The sequence below is a fragment of the Somniosus microcephalus genome, chromosome 21 (genome assembly GCF_052327205.1).
Source record: "Somniosus microcephalus isolate GS21.2 chromosome 21, FLI_Smic_1.0, whole genome shotgun sequence".
Lineage (NCBI taxonomy): Eukaryota > Metazoa > Chordata > Chondrichthyes > Squaliformes > Somniosidae > Somniosus > Somniosus microcephalus.
The window spans coordinates 74,639,541-74,663,480 of NC_141007.1; the positions used below are offsets into that span (position 1 = coordinate 74,639,541).

At 45.8% G+C, this 23,940-nt stretch overlaps 1 protein-coding gene across 1 annotated transcript in view; it reads left to right on the plus strand.

Annotated features, from left to right (window-relative positions):
* The window catches only part of LOC147102977 (uncharacterized), a 128,174-nt gene that overhangs the window by 8,558 nt on the left and 95,676 nt on the right, over positions 1-23,940 (plus strand). Inside the window, exon 2 of the mRNA XM_085963987.1 lies at positions 16,032-16,181. The gene's annotated coding sequence lies outside the window, so the exon portion shown is untranslated. The remainder of the gene's footprint in view (positions 1-16,031; positions 16,182-23,940) is intronic.

Genomic DNA, 23,940 nt, shown 5'->3' on the forward strand with positions numbered 1-23,940 from the left:
CGATCCTGCCAGCTGGCCCCCACTCCCTGCCCCAGAAAATTCCCCCCATCGTGCCTGTGCAAGCTCTTTGCTCTTTACCATAGTCCAGCAATTTTTTCCTTTTCAATTATATATCTAATTCCTATTTGAAAGTTACTATTGACTCTTTCCACCACCCTTTCAGGCAGTGCATTCCAGATCATAACAATTCGCTGCGCAAAATCATTCCTTCTTCTCTCCCCTCCTTCTGGTTCTTTTCCTCAAAAGGACTCTATATTAGAGTGGTGAGACATGACTTGCCATTTACAAATCCATGCTGACTGTCCTTAATTAACCCATGTCTTTCTAGGAGAGTATTAATCTTATCCTGTTACTTGCACCCTCTGTAAACTTGAGTTCATCCAAAACTCTCTTGCCCGTATCCACATGTACGCTGACGACACCCAGCTCTACCTCACCACCACTTCTGTCGACCCCTCCATGGTCTCTAAATTGTCAGACTGCTTGTCTGACATCCAGTACTGGATGAGCATAAATTTTCTCCCATCAAATATTGGGAAGACCAAAGCCATTGTTTTCGGTCCCCGCCAAAAACTCCGTTCCCTAACCACTGACTCCATCCCTCCTTAGCATCTGTCTGAGGCTGGCCACACATTTTGCAACCTTGGTGTCATATTTGACCCTGAAATGAGCTTCCGACCACACACGGCATAACTGAGACCGCCTATTTCCACCTCCGTAACATCGCCCTTGCCTCAGCTCATCTGCTGCTGAAACCCTCGTCCGTGCCTTTGTTACTTCTAGACTTGACTTCACGACTTTAGATTTCACAGGGAAAGGGCAGGGGAGCAGGACTAGCTGAAGTGCTCTTGCAGAGAGCCGGCACGGGCCGAATGGCCTCCTGTGCTGTAACCATTCTATGACTATTCCAACGCACTCCTGGCTGGCCTCCCACATTCTACCCTACGTAAACTTGAGGTCCAAGAAATTGATAAAGGGAAAATGGAATATGAGCACAAACTAGCGAAAAATATAAAAACGGATTGTAAAAGCTTCTATAGGTATGTGAAAAGGAAAAGACTGGCGAAGGTAAATGTAGGTCCTTTACAGTCAGAGACGGAACAATTTATAATGGGGAATGAGGATATGGCAGAGAAATTAAATAAATACTTTGGGCAGGAATTTAACTCAGGAGTCGGGTTGGAGGCGGGACTACAACTTTCGGGATTGTAGTACCGCCTCCATCGAGATGCGGCCAATCCACGCGATTTTTAACTTGTTTGACCTTGTTGAGCCCGCCTAGCGGGCTCAGCAGGCCAATTAAGGGCCACCCGGCAACAGACTGAAATTTCATCTGTCAAGAGCTTTTGACAGATGAAATATCAGTGTTTCACAGCTGTTTGAAGCTGTCAAACACTGACAGTCTTACTTCTAACCCAAGTCCTTCTCCACAGACTCAGTTAGAAATCTCTCCTGCACAGAAAGCTGAAGGCTGTCACTTTTGACAGTTCGCAGCCTTTCTGCTTTCTGTGCCGGTGAGATGAGGGACTGCCGGAACCTAAAGGAAGGAAGGCTGAAAAGGTATGTAAAACTTATTTAATCACTTTAAACACACCAAACACACTTACCTTTGCACACATCACTCACCTGAACACCGACATCTCGACCCCTCCAAGTCCTTCAACCCGACGGCCCGCCTCCTCTAACTTGGCGTGGTTTGGAGCCGTCGGGAATCCCACACTTCAACATCAAAAATAGGGATTAGGCTAAAAACTGCCTGTTAACAGGCAGTTAATTGGCACTAATCCCTTCCCGCCTCGGGTAGGCGGGGTCCCAGTGCGGGGCGGGTACCCGCCTCCTTTGAAAGGCGGGTTTGGGTGCGGGAAGGGGTCGGGACCCCTGATTTCGGGATTTTAACCCCCCCGCACGCCTCCAATCCCGACTCCACGGCACAATGAAAATCCTGCCCTTTGTTTCTGTCTTCACGGAGGAAGACACAAAAAACCTCCCAGAAATACGAAAAAACCAAGGGTGTGGCGAGAATGAGGAACTTAAAAAAATTATTATTAGTAAAAAAACAGTACTAGCAAAATTAAGGGGACTAAAAGTCGATAAATCTCAAGGACCGGATGACCTACTTCCTAGGGTTTTGAAAGAGGTGGCCATTGGGATAGTGGACGCATTGGTTGTCATCTTCCAAAATTCTATAGATTCCTGCAAATGTAACCCCGCTATTTAAGAAAGGAGGGAGAGAGAAAACAGAAAACTACAGACCTGTTAGCCTCACATCAGTAGTTGGGAAAATGCTGGAATCTATTATAAAGGATGCAATAACTGGGCACTTAGAAACTAATAGTAAGATTGGGCAGAGTTAACATGGATTTATGAAAGGGAAGTCCTGTTTGACAAACCTATTGGAGTTCTTTGAGGATGTAACTAGTGGAGTAGACAAAGGGTAACCGGTAGATGTGGTGTATTTGGATTTTCAGATGGTCTTCGATAAGGTCCCACACAAGAGGTTGGTGAACAAAATTGTTCATCCCAGTTTGGCATAAAAATAAAACAAAAAAGGTGACTCAACCATGGCTAACAAGGGAAATTAGGGATAGCATAAGATCCAAGGAGAGGACATATAAATTGGCCAGAAAAAGCAGTAAACCTGAGGATTGCGAGCAGTTTAGGATTCAACAAAGGAGGACAAAGGGATTAATTAAGTCCATTATAAAAGATGTAATAGCAGAGCACTTGGAAAACAGTGACAGGATCGGACAAAGTCAACATGGATTTACAAAAGGTAAATCGTGCTTGACTAATCTACTGGAATTTTTTGAGGATGTAACTGGTAAAATAGATAAGGGAGAACCAGTGGATGTGGTGTATTTGGACTTTCAGAAGGCTTTTGATAAGGTCCCGCAAAAGAGATTAGCGTGTAAAGTTAAGGCACATGGGATTGGGGGCAAGGTATTGACTTGGATAGAGAACTGGTTGGCAGACAGAAAGCAAAGAGTTGGAATAAATGGGTCTTTTTCCGAGTGGCAAGCAGTGACTAGTGGGGTACCACAGGGATCGGTCCTTGGGCCCCAGCTATTCACAATATATATTAATGATCTAGACAAGGGAACTAGATGTAATATCTCCAAATTTGCAGATGACACAAAGCTGGGTGGGCGTGTGTGCTGTGAGGAGGATGCCGAGAAACTCCAGGATGATTTGGACAGGTTGGGTGATTGGGCAAAAGCATGGCAGATGCAATATAACGTGGATAAATGCGAGGTTATCCACTTTGGTGGCAAAAACAGGAAGGCAGATTATTATCTGAATGGCAATAGATTGGGAGAAGGGGAAGTGCAACGAGACCTGGGTGTCCTTGTGCACCAGTCGCTGAAGGTAAGCATGCAGGTGCAGCAGGCGGTTAAGAAGGCAAATGGCATGTTGGCCTTCATAGCGAGAGGGTTTGAGTACAGGAACAAGGATGTCTTGCTGCAGTTGTACAGGGCCTTGGTGAGACCACATCTTGAGTATTGTGTGCAGTTCTGGTCGCCTTATCTGAGGAAGGATGTTCTTGCCATGGAAGGAGTTCAATGAAGATTCACCAGGCTGATACCTGGGATGGCAGGAATGACGTATGAGGAGAGATTGGGTCGATTGGGCTTGTACTCACTGGAGTTTAGAAGAATGAGAGGAGATCTCATTGAAACTTATAAAATTCTGACAGGACTGGACAGACTAGATGCAGGAAGGATGTTCCCGCTGGTCGGGGAGTCCAGAACCAGGGGTCACAGTCTAAGGATAAGGGGTAGGTCAGAACAGAAATGAGGAGGAATTTCTTCACCCAGAGAGTGCTGAACCTGTGGAATTCTCTACCACAGAAGGCAGTAGAGGCCAATACATTAAATATATTCAAGAAGGAGTTGGATATATTTCTTAAGGCTAAAGGGATCAAGGGGTATGGGGAGAAAGCAGGGGCCGGGTACTGATTTTGGATGATCAGCCATGATCGCATTGAATGGTGGAGCAGGCTCGAGGGGCCGAATGGCCTACTCCTGCTCCTATCTTCTATGTTTCTATGTTACATGGAATTGGGGGTAATATACTAGCATGGATTGAGAATTGGTTAACAGACAGAAAACAAAGAGTAGGGATAAACGGGTCTTTTTCAGGATGGCAGGCTGTGACTAGTGGGGTACCGCAAGGATTGGTGCTTGGGCCCCAGGTATTCACAATCTATATCAATGATTTGGAAGAGGGGACTAAATATAACATTTCCAAATTTGCTGATGACACAAAGCTAGGTGGCAGTGGCAGTTGCGAAGAGGATGTGAAGAGGCTTCAAGGGGATCTTGACAGGCTCAGTGAGTGGGCGAGAACATGGCAGATGGAATATAATGTGGATAAATGTGAAGTTTTCCACTTTGGTAGAAAAAACAGAAAGGCAGAGTATTTCCTAAATGGTGAAAGATTGGGGAATGCAGATGCTCAAAGGGACCTGGGTGTCCTTGTAAATGAGTCATTGAAAGTGAATGTGCAGGTGCAGCAAGCCATTAGGAAGGCAATTGGTATGCTGGCCTTCATTACAAGAGGATTTGAGTACAAAAGTAAAGAAGTCTTACTCCAATTATATAAGGCCTTGGTGAGACCACACCTGGAGTATTGTGTACAATTTTGGTCTCCTTACCTAAGGATGGATATACTTGCCATAGAGGGAGTGCAACGAAGGTTCACAAGATTGATTCCTGGGATGGCGGGACTGTTGTATGAGAAGAGATTGAGTAAATTAGGCCTGTATTCTCTTGAATTCAGAAGAATGAGAGGGGATCTCATTGAAGCATACAAAATTATTACAGGGCTTGATAGGGTGGATGCTGGGACAATGTTTCCCTTGGCTGGGGAGTCTAGAACCAGGGGCCACAGCCTCAGGATAAAGGGTAGGCCATTCAGGACTGAGATGAGAAGAAATTTCTTCACACAGAGGATGGTGAATCTGTGGAATTCTCCAGCCCAGAGGGCTGTGGAGGCTCAGTCACTGGGTATATTCAAAACAGAAGTCGATAGATTTCTGACTAGTAAAGGCATCAAGGGATATGGCGATAGGGCTGGTGAATGGAGTTGAGGCAGAAGATCAGCCATGATCTCATTGAATGGCGGAGCAGGCTTGAAGGGCCGAATGGCCTACTCCTGCTCCTATTTCTTATGTTCTTATGTTCATCCAAAACTCGGCTGTCCGTGTCCTAACTCGCACCAAGTCCCGTTTACCCATCACCCCTGTGCTCGCTGACCTACATTGGCTCCCGGTTAAGCAACACCTCGATTTCAAAATTCTCATCCTTGTTTTCAAATTCCTCCATGGCCTCGCCCCTCCCTATCTCTGTAATCTCCTCCAGCCCCACAACCCCCCCGAGATATCTGCGCTCCTCTAATTCTGGCCTCTTGAGCATCCCTGACTATAATCGCTCAACCATTGGTGGCCATGCCTTCAGTTGTCTAGGCCCTAAGCTCTGGAATTCCCTCCCTAAACCTCTCCACCTTGCTCTTTCCTCCTTTAAGACGCTCCTTAAATCCTACCTCTTTGACCAAGCTTTTGGTCATCTACCCTAATTTCTCCTTATGTGGCTCGGTGTAAAGTTTTTGTCTTATAACCCTCCTGTGAAGTGCCTTGGGATGTTTTACTACATTAAAGGCACTATATAAATACTTGTTGTTGTTGTAACCTAACTGGCTGACTTACATTTGCTCCCGGTCCAGCAAGCCTCGCTTTAAAAATTCTCACCTTTGTTTTCAAATCCCTCCATTACCTTGCCCTTCCTTATCTATGTAACCTTCTCCAGCCCTATAACCCTCCAAGATCTCTGCGCTCCTCTAATTCTGGCCTCTTGTGTAAATCCAAATTTCATCACTGCATTATTGGCGACTGCGCTTTCAGCTGCCTAGGACCTAAGCTCTGGAAAACCCTCTCTAAACCTCTTTGCATCTCTACCTCTCCTCCTTTGATGCTGGTCCCAAGGGGGTTTGTTTTAGTGAAGTTCGACTTGAGCAATTTTGAATTCAGTAGACTGTACTAGGTTTCTTTTCAGCAGTTGATTACTGCCATACTATACAATATGTAATATTTACAGTATGGTAATATCACATTGTCCATACTCTATTGACAGTAGTGTCCTTCCAATGAAAGAACAGTGAATCCTGGTAACAAATCTAGCCAGCTGTATTACTGTAACTCACTAAGGTTGACATTAATAGCAATGGAAAGAAGCTTTTAGTTAGAGAGGAAGTACCAGCTGGAGGCACTGCTGCATAATCAGTGAAAATGAAGTGTCAAAATATGTTGAACTTTAGAACTATGACAAATAGAAGTTTTGACCATAGTTTCTCTTGTTTATATTCAATTTGAAATATCATTAAATGTTATAAACAAGATAACTGATTTACTGTCACAGTACCTCTCTGAAGGGAGCAGGAAGTATTAACATGATTGCAAAGTTGTTGAGAGGTGATATGCCAAAAGTACCCTTGTAATCCCATCGGAAGGGACTGCAGGAAGGAAGATGCTTACATATGATCAGAAAAATCAGTTAAATTGAAAGTGTTTTGAACCCGCTGTAAATTAAATACACGTAACATGGGTTAAAACTGTGTCAAATTGGCCAAAAGCAGATTATGTATAGTTTCAGTCCACATAAACACCCCATGTCCATTTTGTAGACTGGCTGAACAATATTGACAATCACCTTTAACTAATAGAATGGCTTTCAAAGCAAGTGCTTGTTCTGTAAAAGAAATTAGGCGTATAAAAACTCAGTACATTTTGCACGTTAGCAGTTCATTTTGTCTTGTGGAGAACATAGATAAATTAAGCTCCAAAAGGTTATGCTTTTGTGATTCTACAGTTTGTTTTCATTGAGGAACATGAATGCATATTTCTATAAGAAGTACTTCTCAGGTTCTGTAAGAATTCAAAAAGGACTTGGCTGTTTGATTAACCCCTTGTAACTGGTCTCTGAATTATAAAGTAATTCCATTAGAATAAACCTGTTTGGTCTTTTATGAAAAGTGTTTTGCAAGACTGATATGTATCTTTAAAGTGGCATCAGAGGCAAGAGGCAATAGAATTTTACATACTATCTAGGATCAAGCTGGCAGTAAAAGGGTGGATTGTTTGCACTGTAGCTACTATATCTCATAAAACTAAAATGCATAAAGTTGTTTCAGATCATAAGGTCCATTTATTGGCACCTTTTCCGATGAGAATAAGTATTGAATTGTAATGAGCTACATTTTTTTTATTTGTTCCTGGGATGTGGGCGTCGCTGGCAAGGCCAGCATTTATTGCCCATCCCTAATTGTCCTTGAGAAGGTGGTGGTGAGCCGCCTTCTTGAACCGCTGCAGTCTGCGTGGTGAAGGTACTCCCATAGTGCTGTTAGGGAGGGAGTTCCAGGATTTTGAGCCAGCGACGATGAAGGAACAGTGATATATTTCCAAGTCAGGATAGTGTGAGACTTGGAGGTGATGGTGTTCCCTTGTCCTTGGAGGTGGTAGAGTTTGCGGGTTTGGGAGATGCTGTCGAAGAAGCCTTGGCGAATTGCTGCAGTGCATCTTGCAGATGGTACACACTGCAGCCACGATGCACCGGTGGTAGAGGGAGTGAATGTTTAAGGTGGTGGATGGGGTGCCAATCAAGCGGGCTGCTTTGTTGGAGCTGCACTCATCCAGGCAAGTGGAGAGTATTCCATCACACTCCTGACTTGTGCCTTGTAGATGGTGGAAAGGCTTCGGGGAGTCGGGAGGTGAGACACTCGCTGCAGAATGCCCAGCCTCTGACCTGCTCTTGTAACCACGGTATTTATGTTGCTTGTCCAGTTAAGTTTCTGGTCAATGATGACCCTCAGGATGTTGATGGTGGAGGATTCGGCGATGGTAATGCCGTTGAATGTCAAGGGGCGATGGTTAAGATGCTCTCTAACTACAGGCCGGTCAGTTTAACATCAGTGGTGGGTAAAGTTTTAGAAACAATAATCAAGGAAAAAATTAACGGGCACTTGGAGAGGTTTAATCTAATTAAGGAGAGCCAACATGGATTTGTAAAAGGCAGATCGTGTTTGACTAATCTAATTGAATTTTTTGATGAAGTAACAGAGAGGATTGATAACAGAGGGACCTGGGAGTTAAGGTGGCAGGACACATTGAGAGAGTGGTTAGCAAAGCATATGGGATCTTGGGTTTCCTTGGATGACGAGGGAGATAGAGAAGATGATGAAACAAAAAAGGAAAGTGTATGATGCATGTCAGGTGAATTCTTCAAGGGAGAACCAGACCAAATACAATAAGTTGAGAGGGGAAGTGAAGATGAAAATAAGATTGGCAAAAAGAGAATGAGAGTAGAATGGCGGTTAACATAAAAGGGAACCCAGAATCTTCTACCGGCATGTAAACAATAAGCGGGTCGTAAGAGTCGGGGTGGGACCTATTAGCGAATGTTACTTAAGAGCCCAAGCCGGAATGGTGTCCAGGTCATTCTGCATGCGGGCATAGACTCTTCTGATTATCTGAGAAGTTGCGAATGGAACTGAACACTGCAATCATCAGCGAACATCCCCACTTAGAGTCATAACTGCAGAGAAGGAGGCCATTTGGCCCATCGAGTCCATGCCGGCTCTCTGTAGAGCAATCTAGTCAGTCCCATTCCCCCGCTCTATTCCCCATAGCCCTGCAAGTTTATTTCCCTCAAGTGCCTATCCAGTCTCCCTTGAAAACATTGAGTGTGTCCGCTTCTGTCGGCAGCGAGTTCCAGGTCCTCACCACTCGCTGCGTAAAAAAGTTTTTCCTCACATCCCCCCTGTATCTCTTGCCCAAAACCTTAAATCTGTGCTCCCTAGTCCTTGTACCATCAACTAGTGGGAACAGCCTTTCCCCATCTAGCCTATCCAAACCTGTCATAATCTTGTACACCTCTATCAAGTCACCCCTCAACCTCCTTTGCTCTAATGAAAACAAATCCAGCTTCTCCAACCTGTCCTTGTAGCTAAGATCCTCTAATCCCTGGAACCATTTTGGTAAATCTCCTCTGCACCCTCTCAAGGGCCTTCAAACGCTTCCTAAAGTGTGGTGACCAGAACTGGACACAATACTCCAGTTGTGGCCTAACCAACGCTTTATAAAGGTTCAGCATAACTTCTCTACTTTTGTACTCAATACCTCTATTTATGAAACCCAAGATCCCATATGCTTTGCTAACCACTCTCAATGTGTCCTGCCACCTTAACTCCCAGGTCCCTCTGTTCATCAATCCTCTCTGTTACTTCATCAAAAAATTCAATTAGATTAGTCAAACACGATCTGCCTTTTACAAATCCATGTTGGCTCTCCTTAATTAGCTTAAACCTCTCCAAGTGCCCGTTAATTTTTTCCTTGATTATTGTTTCTAAAACTTTAACCACCACTGATGTTAAACTGACCGGCTTGTAGTTACTAGGATTGTCCTTACACCCTTTCCTGAACAATGGTGTCACATTTGCCACTTTCCAATCCTCAGGCACCTCCCCCGCATCTAGGGAAAATTGTGAAATTATGGCAAGCCCTTTCGCTATCTCCTCCCCCAATTCCCTTTGCAACCTGGGATGCAAGCCAGCTGGACCAGGCGACTTATCCATTCTAAGCATACCCAGCCTTTCTAGTACATCCTGTCTATCAATTTTCACCCCTTCCATTGCTTCTACCTTTTCCATTGCTACCGATATTTTGTCAGCATCCACCTCCTTAGTAAATACCAATACAAAGTACTCATTGAGTATTCTAGCCTTGCCCTGCGCCTCTAAGCATATAAACATCTTCTTTGTCGCTAATAGGCCCCACCCCGACTCTTACGACCCGCTTACTGTTTACATGCCGGTAGAAGTTTTTGGGTTCCCTTTTATGTTAACCACCATTCTACTCTCATATTCTCTCTTTGCCAATCTTATTTTCATCTTCACTTCCCCTCTCAACTTACTGTATTTGGTCTGGTTCTCCCTTGAAGAATTCACCTGACATGCATCATACACCTTCCTTTTTTGTTTCATCATCTTCTCTATCTCCCTCATCATCCAAGGAGCCCTTGCTTTGGTTCCCTTACCCTTCCCTCTTGTTGGAATGTACCTAGCCTGTACTTGGAACATCTCCTCCTTAAAGATCACCTATTGTTCCGTTACAGTTTTCCTGTCAGTCTTTCGTTCCATTTTACCCTGGCTAGATCCTTTCGCATCCCACTGAAGTTAGCCCGATTCCAGTTTAGAAGTTCCACTCTAGATTGTTCCTTGCTCCTCTCCAATGCTAATCTAAATCTTATGATACGATGATGACTCATACCCAAGTGTTCTCCCACAGACACTTGGTCGACCTGGCCCACCTCATTCCCCAGCACCAGATCCAGCAATGCCTCCTTCCTAGTTGGGCCAAGAACATACTGGTCAAGGAAATTCTCCTGAAAACATTTCAGAAATTCCTCCCCCTCCTTTCCCTTTACCCTAGCATTATCCCAATCGATATTTGGGTAATTAAAGTCCCCCAGTATCACCACTCTATAGCTCTTGCATATCTCTGTGATTTCCCCAGCAGATTTGCTCCTCTACCAGCTCTCACTATTTGGAGGCCTATAGAATAACCCCAATAGTGTGATCATACCCTTTTTGCTCCTCAACTCTAACCAAATGGATTCTGTCCTTGTTCCCTCAAGAACATCCTCTCTTTCCAACATTACAATGTCTTCCTTAACCAGCACTGCCATCCCACCTCCCTTTTTTCCTTTCCTATCTTTTCTGAACACCTTGTACCCTTAAATATTGTCGCTAATAGGCCCCACCCAGTTCTCACCGTTTTTAAGCCACATTTCCGTTATTGCCGCACGGCTAATTGTGCTTGTAGCTCACCAACCTTATTCACCACAACTTGTGTGTTTACGTACATGCATTCTAAACCCATTTTTGAATTTTTCGTAGTCTTTCTTAGTCTGCTCCTATCTAATATGGTACTACTTCCGCCTCTAGTACTATCTTCTCTAGTACTATCCAACTGACTCACTCTTTTATGCACCTTATTCCTCTTTTCTACTCCTATATGCTGGTGCCCACCCCCCTGCCAAGCTAGTTTAAACCCTCCCCCAACAGCACTAGCAAACCTCCCCGCGAGAATACTGGTCCCGGCTCTTTTGAGGTGTAACCCATCCGGCTTGTACAGGTCCCACCTTCCCCAGAAACGATCCCAATGCCTCAGGAATCTAAAGCCCTCCCTCCTGCACCATCTCTCCAGCCACGCATTCATCTGTTCTATCCTCCTATTCCTATACTCACTAGCACATGGCACCGGGAGTAATCCGGCGATTACTACCTTTGTGGTTCTGCTTTTTAATCTCTCTCCTAGCTCCCTAACCTCTGCCTGCAGGACCTCATCCCTGTTTCTGCCTATGTCGTTGGTACCGATATGGACAACGACCTCTGGCTGTTCACCCTCTCCCCTCAGAGTGTCCTGCAGCCAGCCACTCAGTGACATCCTTGAACATGGCACCAGGGAGGCAACATACCATCCTGGAGTCACGTCTGCGGCCACAGAAACGCCTGTCTGCTCTCCTAACTATCGAATCCCCTACCACTATTGCTCTTCCACTCTTTTTCCTCCGCCCCTGTTCAGCTGAGCCACCCGTGGTGCTGTTGACTTGTCTCTGGCTGCACTCCCCAGAGGAACCATCGCCCTCACCAGTACTCAGACAGAATACTGGTTGGAGTGTGAGATGCACTCTGGGGACTCCTGCACTACCTTCCTGGTTCTCCTCTTCTGTCTGGCGGTCACCCATTCCCTCTCTGCCTGCATACTCTTAAGCAGTGGAGTGACATAAGACCACCCCCAGAAACGTGCTATCCACGTAACTCTCAGCCTCGTGGATACACCGCAGTGACTCCAGCTGCCGCTCAAGCTCTGAAACACGGATCTCGAGTTGCTGTAGCTGGCAACACTTCCTGCACATGTGGTCGTCCAGGCTACGCGAAGCGTCCAGGACTTCCCACATGGCACAGGATGTGCACTCCACGGGACTGAGCTGCCCTGCCTTGTCTCTATTTAATAGACTAAGAACTATCTTAGCAGAAATAAACTTAAAACTTAAAAAACTCACCAGCTACTCACCAATCAGCTCCATCCTGACCTTATGATGGAGGGAAGGTCATTGATGAAGCAGTTGAAGATGGTTGGGCCTAGGTCACTGCCCTGAGGAACTCCTGCAGCGATGTCCTGGGGCTGAGATGATTGGCCTCCAAAATCCACAACCATCTTCCTTTGCACTAGGTATGACTCCAGCCAGTGGAGAGTTTTCCCCCCGATTCCCATTGTCTTCAATTTTACTAGGGCTCCTTGATGCCACACTCGGTCAAATGCTGCCTTAATGTCAAGGGCAGTTACTCTCACCTCACCTCTGAAATTCAGCTCTTTTGTTCATGTTTGGACCAAGGCTGTAATGAGGTCTGGCGGAACCCAAACTGAGCGTCGGTGAGTAAGTGCTGCTTGATAGCATTGTCGACGACACTCTCCATCACTTTGCTGATGATTGAGAGTAGACTGATGGGGCAGTAATGGTCAGATTGGATTTGTCCTACTTGTTGTGGACAGGCCATACCTGGGCAGTTTTCCACATTGTCGGGCACTGGACTTTAGGAAGTGCAGGAAAGATTTATTCAAAGAGAATGATTCCAGGGATGAGGGACTTCAGTTACGTGGACAGACTGGAGAAGCTGGGGATGTTTTCCTTAGAGCAGAGAAGATTGAGAGGAGATTTGTTAGAGGTGTTCAAAATCATGAGGGGTCTGGACAGATTAGATAGAGAGAAACTGTTCCCCTTGGCGAAAGGGTCGAGAACCAGAGGACACAGATTTAAGTAGATTGGCAAAAGAATCAAAGGCGACATAAGAAAAAGCTTTTTTACTCAGCGCTTGGTTAGGATCTGGAATGCACTGCCTGAAAGGGTGGTGGAGGCAGACTCAATCACAGCTTTCAAAAGGGAGTTGGATAAGTACCTGAAAGAAAAACATTTGCAGGGCTATGGGGAAAGGGCAGGGGAGTGGGACTCTTATAGAGGTGCTCTTGCAGAGAGCTGGCACAGGCTGAATGGCCTTGCTGTAACCATTCTATGATTCTATGCCAGTGTTGTAGTTGTACTGGAACATCTTGGGTAGTGACATGGCTAGTTCTGGAGCACAAGTCCTTGGCACGACAGCCGGGATATTGTTGGGGCCAGTGGCCTTTGCTGTATCTAGTGCGCTCAGCCATTTCTTGATATCACGTGGAGTGAATCAAATTGGCTGAAGACTGGCATCAAATTGGCTGAAGACTGGCTTCTGTGATGGTGGGGACCTCAGGAGGAGGCCGAGATGGATCATCCAGTCGACACTGCTGGCTGAAGATGATTGCAAATACTTCAGCCTTGTCTTTTGCACTCACGTGCTGGGCTCCGCCATCATTGAGGATGGGGATGTTTATGGTTAAATAAAACTAAATTTAATTACTGCCGTTAAATTCTACATTTAAAATATGATTCTCGGTTGATAGATGGGAACTCGCAGCCAATGTCAAAGTTGGCTGATGAGCAAAGAAAAATTTAAAACATGCTGTTCCCCACAAGAAGCCTTGGGCAAGATGCTGAAGGGGCACTACCCACATCTACCAATTCAGGCTTCTTATTTGTTAGCTGCACTATATCTCTCCGACGTTTCCATGTCCCTTTATCTACTTTACTCAATGCCTCTCACCCTCTACTTGCTACACTGGGTTTCTTTGCAAGCTGTACTCCTGGTCCCCTCTCATTGCCTGAGTGGGGTAGAAAACTGGAGTCCAAATGGCTGAGACCTACAAGCAACTATTAACTCTGCTTTCTACTCCGGTCACTCCCTCCTGCACCTTGCACTCCCTCACCACTCCCTCACCTTTCTTCTGCTGCCCTCTCCCTCCCTTTTCATCAATCCCCACTCTCGAGCAATAATAAATATTCCCTGCTTTCCCCAGTCCAGCCTATGACACTATCTATACCAGTGGGCTGGGGCCTATGGGAGATTGCAAATGAGAACAGGGACTACTAGGTCAAGCGTCAGTGATGGCCAACAGCCAGACTGCCACTTAGTGGCCAGAGCCTGCAACTAAATCCTGCCGATGATTCACAATTCTAATTGTGAAAGTTACATTTTATGATTTCCTTTGTCCTAATTCAAACCTCAGAGGGGACAGGAAATATATCTGCCCCAACCTGCAACAATTTTGAGTGGCTATCTGGTTGTCAGGCAGTTGTTCGAGCTGGGTGAAATTGGTGGGATTCATTTAATTTTAATTAAAGGGTAAGTCATGGCAGGACAGCCCAGCCCCGTAGTATGCTCCTCCTGCGCTATGTGGGAACTCAGGGACATTTCCTGTGTCCCTGACAACTACATGTGCAGGAAGTGCATCCAGCTGCAGCTACTGACAGACCGCATTGAGGCACTGGAGCTGCGATTGGATGCATACTGGAGCGTTCACGATGCTCAGGACATCGTGAATATCACGTTTACGGAGTTGGACACACCACAGGTAGAGGTTGGACAGGAAGAAAGGGAACGGGTGACCCAACAGGCAGAGTACTAGGCGCAGGCAGGTAGTGCAGGGGTCCCCTGTGGCCATTCCCCTCTCCAACAGATACACCACTTTGAGTACTGTTGGGGGGGATGGCTTATCAGAGGAAGGCAGCAGCAGCCAACTTCCTGGCACCAGGGGTGGCTCTGCTGCACAGAATGGGAGGAAAAAGAGGGGTAGAGCTATAGTAATAGGGGATTCTATTGTAAGGGGAATAGATAGGCATTTCTGCGGCCGCAAACAAGACTCCAGGATGGTGTGTTGCCTCCCTGGTGCAAGGGTCAAGGATGTCTCAGAGCGGCTGCAGAACATCTTGGAAGGGGAGGGTGAACAGCCAGTTGTCGTGGTGCATATAGGCACCAACGATATAGGTAAAAAGCGGGATGAGGTCCTAAAAGCGGAATATAGGGAGTTAGGAGATAAATTAAAAAACAGGACCTCAAAGGTAGTAATCTCAGGATTGCTACCAGTGCCACGTGCTAGTCAGAGTAGAAATAGAAGGATACTTCATATGAATACGTGGCTAGAGGAATGGTGCCAGGGGGAGGGATTCAAGTTCCTGGGACATTGGAACCGGTTCTGGGGGAGGTGGGACCAGTTCAAACCGGACGGTCTGCATCTGGGCAGGGCTGGAACCGATGTCCTAGGGGGAGTGTTTGCTAGTGCTGTGGGGGAGGGTTTAAACTAAAATGGCAGGGGGTTGGGAACCTGATCAGGGAGACAGAGGAAAGGGAAACAAGGATAAAAGCAAAAGATAGGAAGGAGAAAAACAAAAGTGGCAGTCAGAGAAATCAACGGTTTAAATCAAACGTGGCCACAGTAAATAATAATTCTAATAGGTCTAAGAGCGTTAAAAAAAACAAGCTTGAAGGCTTTGTGTCTTAATGCGAGGAGCATTTATAATAAGGTTGTTCTGGACCGATGGACATTATGTGACATTCTGAACATTTTATGTGTGCAGATAGCACCCTCTGGTGGCGGTTATTGTGTTAACAGTTTGTATGTTGGAAAGGTCATCTGACCTTTCTTCCTGTGTGAGGTCATTTGACCTTTGTTCCTTTCTTCCTGTGAGAGGTCATTTGACCTTCCTACCTTTCTTCCTGTTGACCCCAGGAAGCAGTTTTACCAGGGAGAACCTGACTTGAGTAATGGAGAATTCCATGAGGGATTTTCAATCCAGTGTAATCTGACTTCATATGTTAGGCCAAACGCAATATCTGTGAGTATCTTTAGTTCTTAGCATAATAGCAATGTTGTCAGAGTAATATTTTGATAATACTATGTTTGTAAAAGGTTAATATTTAATAGTTACAGAAGTTAGTTACAAATGTTAGTTAGTTATACAATTAGTCTATTCTGTTGTAAATGTTTATATCTTGTGTAATATCGAATGTGTAGTACTCAGTTTATGTACAAAACACTTTGTTTTTGTTTACAGTTTCACAAATTTGTTCAAGTAAAAGCTTCAAAACAGCAACCGCTTCAGGAAGAATTATTATGAATGAGTGTTTAACTTGCTGGATAGCTAGATAGGAGCACGTCTAGCGCGACCAGTACAAAGGTGGATGAATTGGCTGCGCAAATAGAGGTAAACGAATATGATTTGGTTGGGATTACAGAAACGTGGCTCAAGGATGGCCAAGACTGGGAACTCAACATCTAGGGGTATTCGATATTCAGGAAAGATAGGCAAAAAGGAAAGGGAGGTGGGGTAGCATTACTGGTTAAAGAAGGGATTAACACAATTGTAATGAAGGATATTAGCTCTGATGATGTGGAATCTGTATGGGTAGAATTGAGAAATACTAAGGGGAAAAAAACGTTAGTGGGGGTGGTATGTAGACCTCCAAACAGTAAGGCGGAGGTTGGGGATGGCATTAAAAGGGAAATTAAAGAAGTGTGCAATAAGGGCACAGCAGTCATCGTGGGTGACTTTAATCTACATATAGATTGGGCCAACCAAATTAGTAACAATACTGTGGAGGAGGAATTCCTGGAATGTTTACAGGATGGTTTCCTGGACCAATATGTCGAGGAACCAACCAGAGATCAGGCCATCTTGGACTGGGTATTATGTAACGAGAAAGGATTAATTAGCAATCTTGTTGTACGAGGCCCCTTGGGTCGGAGCGATCATAATATGATCGAATTCTTCATTAAGATGGAGAATGAAGTAGTTGACGACTAGGGTCCTCAATTTAAATAAAGGAAACTACGATGGTCTGAGGAGCGAGTTGGGTAGGATTGATTGGGGAATGGCAGTCAAAGGGTTGATGGTGGATAGGCAATGGCAAACATTCAAAGGCCGAATGGATGAGCTACAGAATTTGTTCATCCCAGTTTGGCATAAAAATAAAACAAAAAAGGTGACTCAACTGTGGCTAACAAGGGAAATTAGGGATAGCATAAGATCCAAGGAGAGGACATATAAATTGGCCAGAAAAAGCAATAATCCTGAGGATTGGGAGCAGTTTAGGATTCAACAAAGGAGGACAAAGGGATTAATTAAGAAAGGGAAAATAGAATATGAGAGTAAGCTTGCACGGAACATAAAAACTGACTGTAAAAGCTTTTATAGATATGTGAAGAGAAAAAGATTGGTGAGGTCAAGCGTAGGTCCCTTGCAGTCAGAATCAGGGGAATTTATAATGGGGAACAAAGAAATGGCAGACCAACTAAATACATATAAGAACATAAGAACATAAGAAATAGGAGCAGGAGTAGGCCAATCGGCCCCTCGAGCCTGCTCCGCCATTCCATAAGATCATGGCTGATCTGATCCTAACCGCCAAACCACTATCACAGAACCACCTCCTGAATCTAACAGAATTAGACACACGAAATAGGAGCAGGATCAGGCTACACGACCCCTGGGCCCGCTCCGCTACCCACAGGGCCATGACCGATCCGAACCTAGACTCATGTCCAAATTCCTGCCCGCTCCCCGTAACCCTTAATTCCCTTTACTTCTAGGAAACTGTCTATTTCTGTTTTAAATTTATGTAATGATGTAGCTTCTACAGCTTTTTGGGGCAGCATATTCCATGGACCTACCACCCTCTGAGTGAAGTAGTTCCTCCTCATCTCAGTTTTGAAAGAGCAGCCCCTTATTCTAAGACTATGCCCCCTAGTTCTAGTTTCACCCATCACCGGGAACATCTTCCCTGCATCCACCCGATCCAACCCCTTCACAATCTTATATGTTTCAATAAGATCGCCTCTCATTCTTCTGAACTCCAATGAGTAGAGTCCCAATCTACTCAACCTCTCCTCATATGTCCATCCCCTCATCCCCGGGATTAACTGAGTGAACCTTCTTTGTACTGACTCGAGAGAGGTTCTGTCTTCACAAAGGAGGACACAAATAACCTCCCAGAGATGCTGGGGAACATAGGGTCTGATGAAAGGGTGGAACTGAAAGAAATCAGTATTTGTAGGGAAATGGTGTTAGCCAGAGATGCTGGGGAACATAGGGTCTGATGAAAGGGTGGAACTGAAAGAAATCAGTATTTGTAGGGAAATGGTGTTAGGAAAATTGATGGGACTGAAGGCCGATAAATCCCCAGGGCCTGATAATCTACATCCCAGGGTACTTAAGGAAGTGGCCCTAGAAATAGTAGATGCATTGCTGGTCATCTTCCAGAACTCGATAGACTCTGGAACAGTACCCATGGATTGGAGGGTAGCTAATGTTACCCCACTATTCAAAAAGGGTGGTAGAGAAAAAGCAGGGAATTATAAACCGGCAAGCCTGACATTGGTAGTGGGGAAAATGCTAGAGTCCATTATAAAAGATGTAATAGCAGAGCACTTGGAAAGCAGTGACAGGATCGGACAAAGTCAACATGGATTTAGAAAAGGTAAATCATGCTTGACTAATCTACTGGAATTTTTTGAGGATGTAACTGGTAAAATAGATAAGGGAGAACCAGTGGATGTGGTGTATTTGGACTTTCAGAAGGCTTTTGATAAGGTCCCGCATAAGAGATTAGCGTGCAAAATTAAGGCACATGGGATTGGGGGCAAGGTATTGACTTGGATAGAGAACTGGTTGGCGGACAGAAAGCAAAGAGTTGGAATAAACGGGTCGTTTTCCGAGTGGCAGGCAGTGCTAGTGGGGTACAGCAGGGATCGGTCCTAGGACCCCAGCTGTTCACAATATATATTAATGATCTGGACGAGGGAATTGGATGTAATATCTCCAAATTTGCAGATGACACAAAGCTGGGTGGGAGGGTATGCTGTGAGAAGGATGTCGTGAAACTCCAGTACGATTTGGACAGGTTGGGTGATTGGGCAGAAACATGGCAAATGCACTATAATGTGGATAAATGTGAGGTTATCCACTTTGGTGGCAAAAACAGGAAGGCAGATTATTATTTGAATGGCAATAGATTGGGAGAAGGGGAAGTGCAAAGAGACCTGGGTGTTCTTGTGCACCAGTCGCTGAAGGTAAGCATGCAGGTGCAGCAGGCGGTTAAGAAGGCAAATGGTATGTTGGCCTTCGTAGCAAGAGGGTTCGAGTACAGGAACAAGGATGTCTTGCTGCAGTTGTACAGGGTCTTGGTGAGACCGCACCTTGAATATTGTGAGCAGTTTTGGTCGCCTTACCTGAGGAAGGACGTTCTTGCCATGGAAGGAGTGCAGCGAAGATTCACCAGGCTGATACCTGGGATGGCAGGAATGACGTATGAGGAGAGATTGTGTCGATTGGGCTTATACTCACTGGAGTTTAGAAGATTGAGAGGGGATCTCATCGAAACCTATAAAATTCTGTCAGGCCTGGACAGACTAGATGCAGGAAGGATGTTTCTGATGGCCGGGGAGTCCAGAACCAGGGGTCATAGTCTAAGGATAAGGGGTAAGCCATTTAGGACTGAAATGAGGAGGAATTTCTTCACCCAGAGAGTGGTGAACCTGTGGAATTCTCTGCCACAGAGGGTGGTGGAGGCCAGTTCATTAAATATATTCAAGAAAGAGTTGGATATATTTCTTAAGGCTAAAGGGATCAAGGGATATGGGGAGAAGGCAGGGACAGGGTACTGAATTTGGATGATCAGCCATGATCTCATTGAATGGCGGAGCAGGCTCGAGGGGCCGAATGGCCTACTCCTGCTCCTATCTTCTATGTTTCTATGGGTATGATAGAAAAAACCTCTGCGAACAGAAGAGTTCATACACAGATTTTGCATTACACACATCTGAACTAAAGTAACCATATTATTGTACTTCAAAAATCTACTACAGTTCAGAGTAAGTTGAGTAACATTCTGTAATCAAGCAAAACCTGTGTTGATCTTTTGTTTAATATCTGCTTTAATAAACCAGATTGATAGATTATAGCAGTGAAGATAGAGTTACCTTAACTAGGAGAACACAAGAGGGTATGTCATGTCCTGTAACTTCTGTTTGACCTTGGCCAATGCTATTTAACCAGACAGTGTGTGTATAAGCTCATTATTCAGTTCGTGGGGAAAGAAACTCTCAGGAGTAATCTTTGATGCTCAGCATGAGAGAAATATCTGGGTACAACCTGAAAATTATAACCGTTTATGAAGCTTAAATTTATCCTTGCCTGGTTTTATTTCCCCCATCTGACAATGAAATGATAACATTGGTAAAAAGGAGACATAAAGGCAAGGTATCATTAGAAAATGAAAAAAAGTTACTGGAGCACGGAATGTGTTAGCACAAGTGACTGTTGAGGCAGACTATAACATCGTTGTTTATTTTTAAAAAGTAATCTAAATTGTCAGACTGCTTGTCCGTGAGCAGAAATTTTCTCCAGTTAAATATTGGGAAGACCGAAGCCATTGTTTTCGGTCCTCGCCACAAACTCTGTTCCTTAGCCACTGACTCCATCCCTCTCCCTAACATCTGACTGAGGCTGAACCACACTGTTCGCAACCTTGGTGTCATATTTGACCCTGAAATGAGCTTCTGACCACATATCTGCGGCATAACTAAGACCGCATATTTCCACCTCCGTAACATAGCCCATCTCCGCCCTTGCCTCAGTTCATCCGCTGCTGAAACCCTCATCTGTGCTTTTGTTACCTCTAGGTTTGACTATTCCAACGTACTCCTGGCTGGCCTCCCACACTCTACCCTACGTAAACTTGAGGTCATCCAAAACTCAGCTGCCCGTGTCCTAACTCGCACCAAGTCCCATTCACCCATCACCCCTGTGCTCGCTGATCTACATTGGCTCCTGGTTAAGCAACGCCTAGATTTCAAAATTCTCATCCTTGTTTTCAAATCCCTCCATGGCCTCGCCCCTCCCTATCTCTATAATCTCCCTCAGCCCGACAACCAGCCCCCCCCCCCACCGCAGAGATATCTGCGCTCCTCTAATTCTGCCCACTTGAGCATCCCCGATTGTAATCGCTCAACCATTGGTGGCCGTGCCTCCTATTGCCTAGGTCCTAAGCTCTGGAATTCCCTGCCTAAACCTCTCTGCCTCACTACCTCTCTTTCCTCCTTTAAGACGCTTCTTAAAACCTACCTCATTGACCAAGCTTTTGATCACCTGCCATAATTTCTCCTTATGTGGCTCGGTGTCAAATTTTTTTTTGTCTTTTAATACTCCCGTGGAGCGCCTTGGGATGTTTTACTACATTAAAGGCGCTATATAAATACAAGTTGTTGTTGTTGAATATAAAAAGAATACAGGGAAAGGGCAGGAAATCTTCCTTCTTCTTAGGCAGTCCCTCGGAACCGAGGATGACTTGCTTCCACATTAAAAATGAGTTCTCAGGTGACTGATGAGCCCAATGCGGGACCTACAGTCTCTTTCACAGGTGGGGCAGACGGTGGTTGAAGGGGCGGGTGGTGGGGTGCTTGGGTTGACGTGCGCTCCTTCCGCTGCTTGCGCTTGGCTTCCGCTTGCTCCTGGCAAAGAGACTCGAGATGTTCGGCGCCTTCCCGGATGCTTCTCCTCCACTTTGTGTGGTCTTGGGCCAGGGATTCCCAGGTGTCGGTGGGGATGTCACACTTTTTCAAGGAGGCTTTGAAGGTGTCCTTGAAGCGTTTCCTCTGCCCACCTGGGGTTCTCTTGCCGTGTCGGAGCTCTGAGTAGAGCACTTGTTTTGGGAGTCTCGTATCGGGCATGCGGACAATGTGACCTGTCCATCGGAGCTGATCGAGCGTGGTCAAAGCTTCAATGCTGGGGATGTTGGCCTGAGCGAGAACACTGATGTTGGTGCGCCTATCCTGCCAATGGATTTGCAGGATCTTGCGGAGGCAACGTTGGTGGTACCTCTCCAGCGCTTTGAGGTGCCTACAGTACATGGTCCATGTCTCTGAGGCATACAGCAGGGCGGGTTTCACTGCTGCTCTGTAGACCACAAGCTTAGTGCTGGGTTTGAGGTCCTGGTCTTCAAACACTCTCTTCCTCAGGCGACCGAAGGCTGCACTGGCACACTGAAGGCGGTGTTGGACTTCGTCATCGACGTCTGCCCTTGTTGACAGTAGGCTCCCGAGGTATGGAAAGTGGTCCACGTTGTCCAAGGCCTTGTCGTGGATTTTGATAATCGGGGGGCAGTACTGTGTGGTAGGGACAGGTTGGTAGAGAACCTTTGTCTTATGGATGTTTAGTGTAAGGCCCATGCTCTCGTATGCGTCGGTGAAGGTGTTGACGATGGTTTGGAGTGCGACCTCCGAGTGAGTGCAGACGCAAGCGTCGTCTGCATACTGTAATTCGACGACAGAGGATGGGACAACCTTGGATCTAGACTGGAGGCGACGGAGATTGAACAGTTTCCCGTTTGTTCTGTAAATTAGTTCCACTCCAGCGGGGAGCTTACTGAGGGTGAGATGGAGCATTGCAGCAAGGAAGATCGAGAGGAGCGTTGGTGCGATGTCACAGCCTTGCTTGACCCCGGTCCATATGTGAATTGGGTCTGTGGTGGAACCGTTGGTCAGGATCATGGCTTGCATGTCGTCGTGAAGCGGGCGGAGGATGGTGACAAACTTTTGAGGGCAGCCGAATTTGAGGAGGACACTCCATAATCCCTCACGGTTGACAGAGTCGAAGGCCTTTGTGAGGTCAAAGAAGGCCATGTACAGCAGTTGGTGCTGTTCCCTGCATTTCCCTTGTAATTGACGCGCGGTGAAGATCATGTCCATTGAGCCCCTTCGTGGGTGGAATCCACATTGCGACTCTGGGAGGAGCTCTTCGGCCACTGGGAGAAGGCGATTGAGGAGGATTCTTGCGATGACTTTCCCTGTGGCAGACAGCAGGGAAACTCCTCTGTAATTACCGCAATTGGACTCGTCACCTTTCTTGAAGATGGTCACAATTACGGCGTAATAAGATTAGAGTAAACAGCTCCGGTTGAAGACCTGGCCTTGACACAATGGAGGTAATTTTAACCCCCCAAAACAGGTGGGTTTGGGGTGGGTGGGAAGTTAAAAAAAAATTTAAATAGCAAACCTGCCTTTCCAGTTTCAATGGAGAGGGCACTGGGGGCAGGCAACCAATCCATTCTCAGGAGGATCGTTGGTTGGTAAAAACTTTTAAGGAGACTGTGTGCCTCCATTGTAACATGCGTTTAATTTTTAATTAATGTCGGCTGTGCTTCCCTGGCCTCTGGAAACCTGGCAGGTAAAAGGAAGCGCAAAGAGCTGGCTCTGTAAGGTAAGTGCCTTTAAAAAAGACTTCCATTTATATAGCGCCTTTCACGACCACCGGACATCTCAAAGCGCTTTACAGCCAATTAAGTACTTTTTGGAGTGTAGTCACTGTTGTAATGTGGGAATTACAACACTGCTTGTGGCCCAGGAGGAACAGGAGTGCTTCCTCCAGGCCCAACAAGCTAACCCGTAAACCCTCTGGCCATCTCGTCCCCCGACCACCGTCTCGCACCGCCCCCCCCCCCCGCGCCATCTGTCTGCTCCTCCCCCTCCGATCTGTCTGCTCCTCTTTCCCCCTCCCCGTGCAATCATTGACCATCTCACCCCCCCGCCCACTATCTTGCCTCCCCCCCCATCCACCATTCCCCCCCATTTTCCTGTGGAAAAAATGTAAAAGACGTTTGGGAATCCCGTACTTCTGGGTTTTCCGCCCATAACTCCTCCCCCTTGAACACGCGGCACAGTAAATATCAGGGCCAATGGATCAAATGATTATTTTATGTGCTGTAATTTCTATGGTTACACTCACTACATGAGGTGCAATAACTAGGAAAGTGGAGCAGGCCACACCACAGATAGGCAAGATTCAACTTGTATTCTCCAGGAAATTGTCAACTGCCCAAAGCAGCAGTTGTGGATTTAACAGTGTCTGGATAATGAAAGTGACATGTCTTCTATTACATTCAGATTCCATTAATCTTGCTATTCTAATG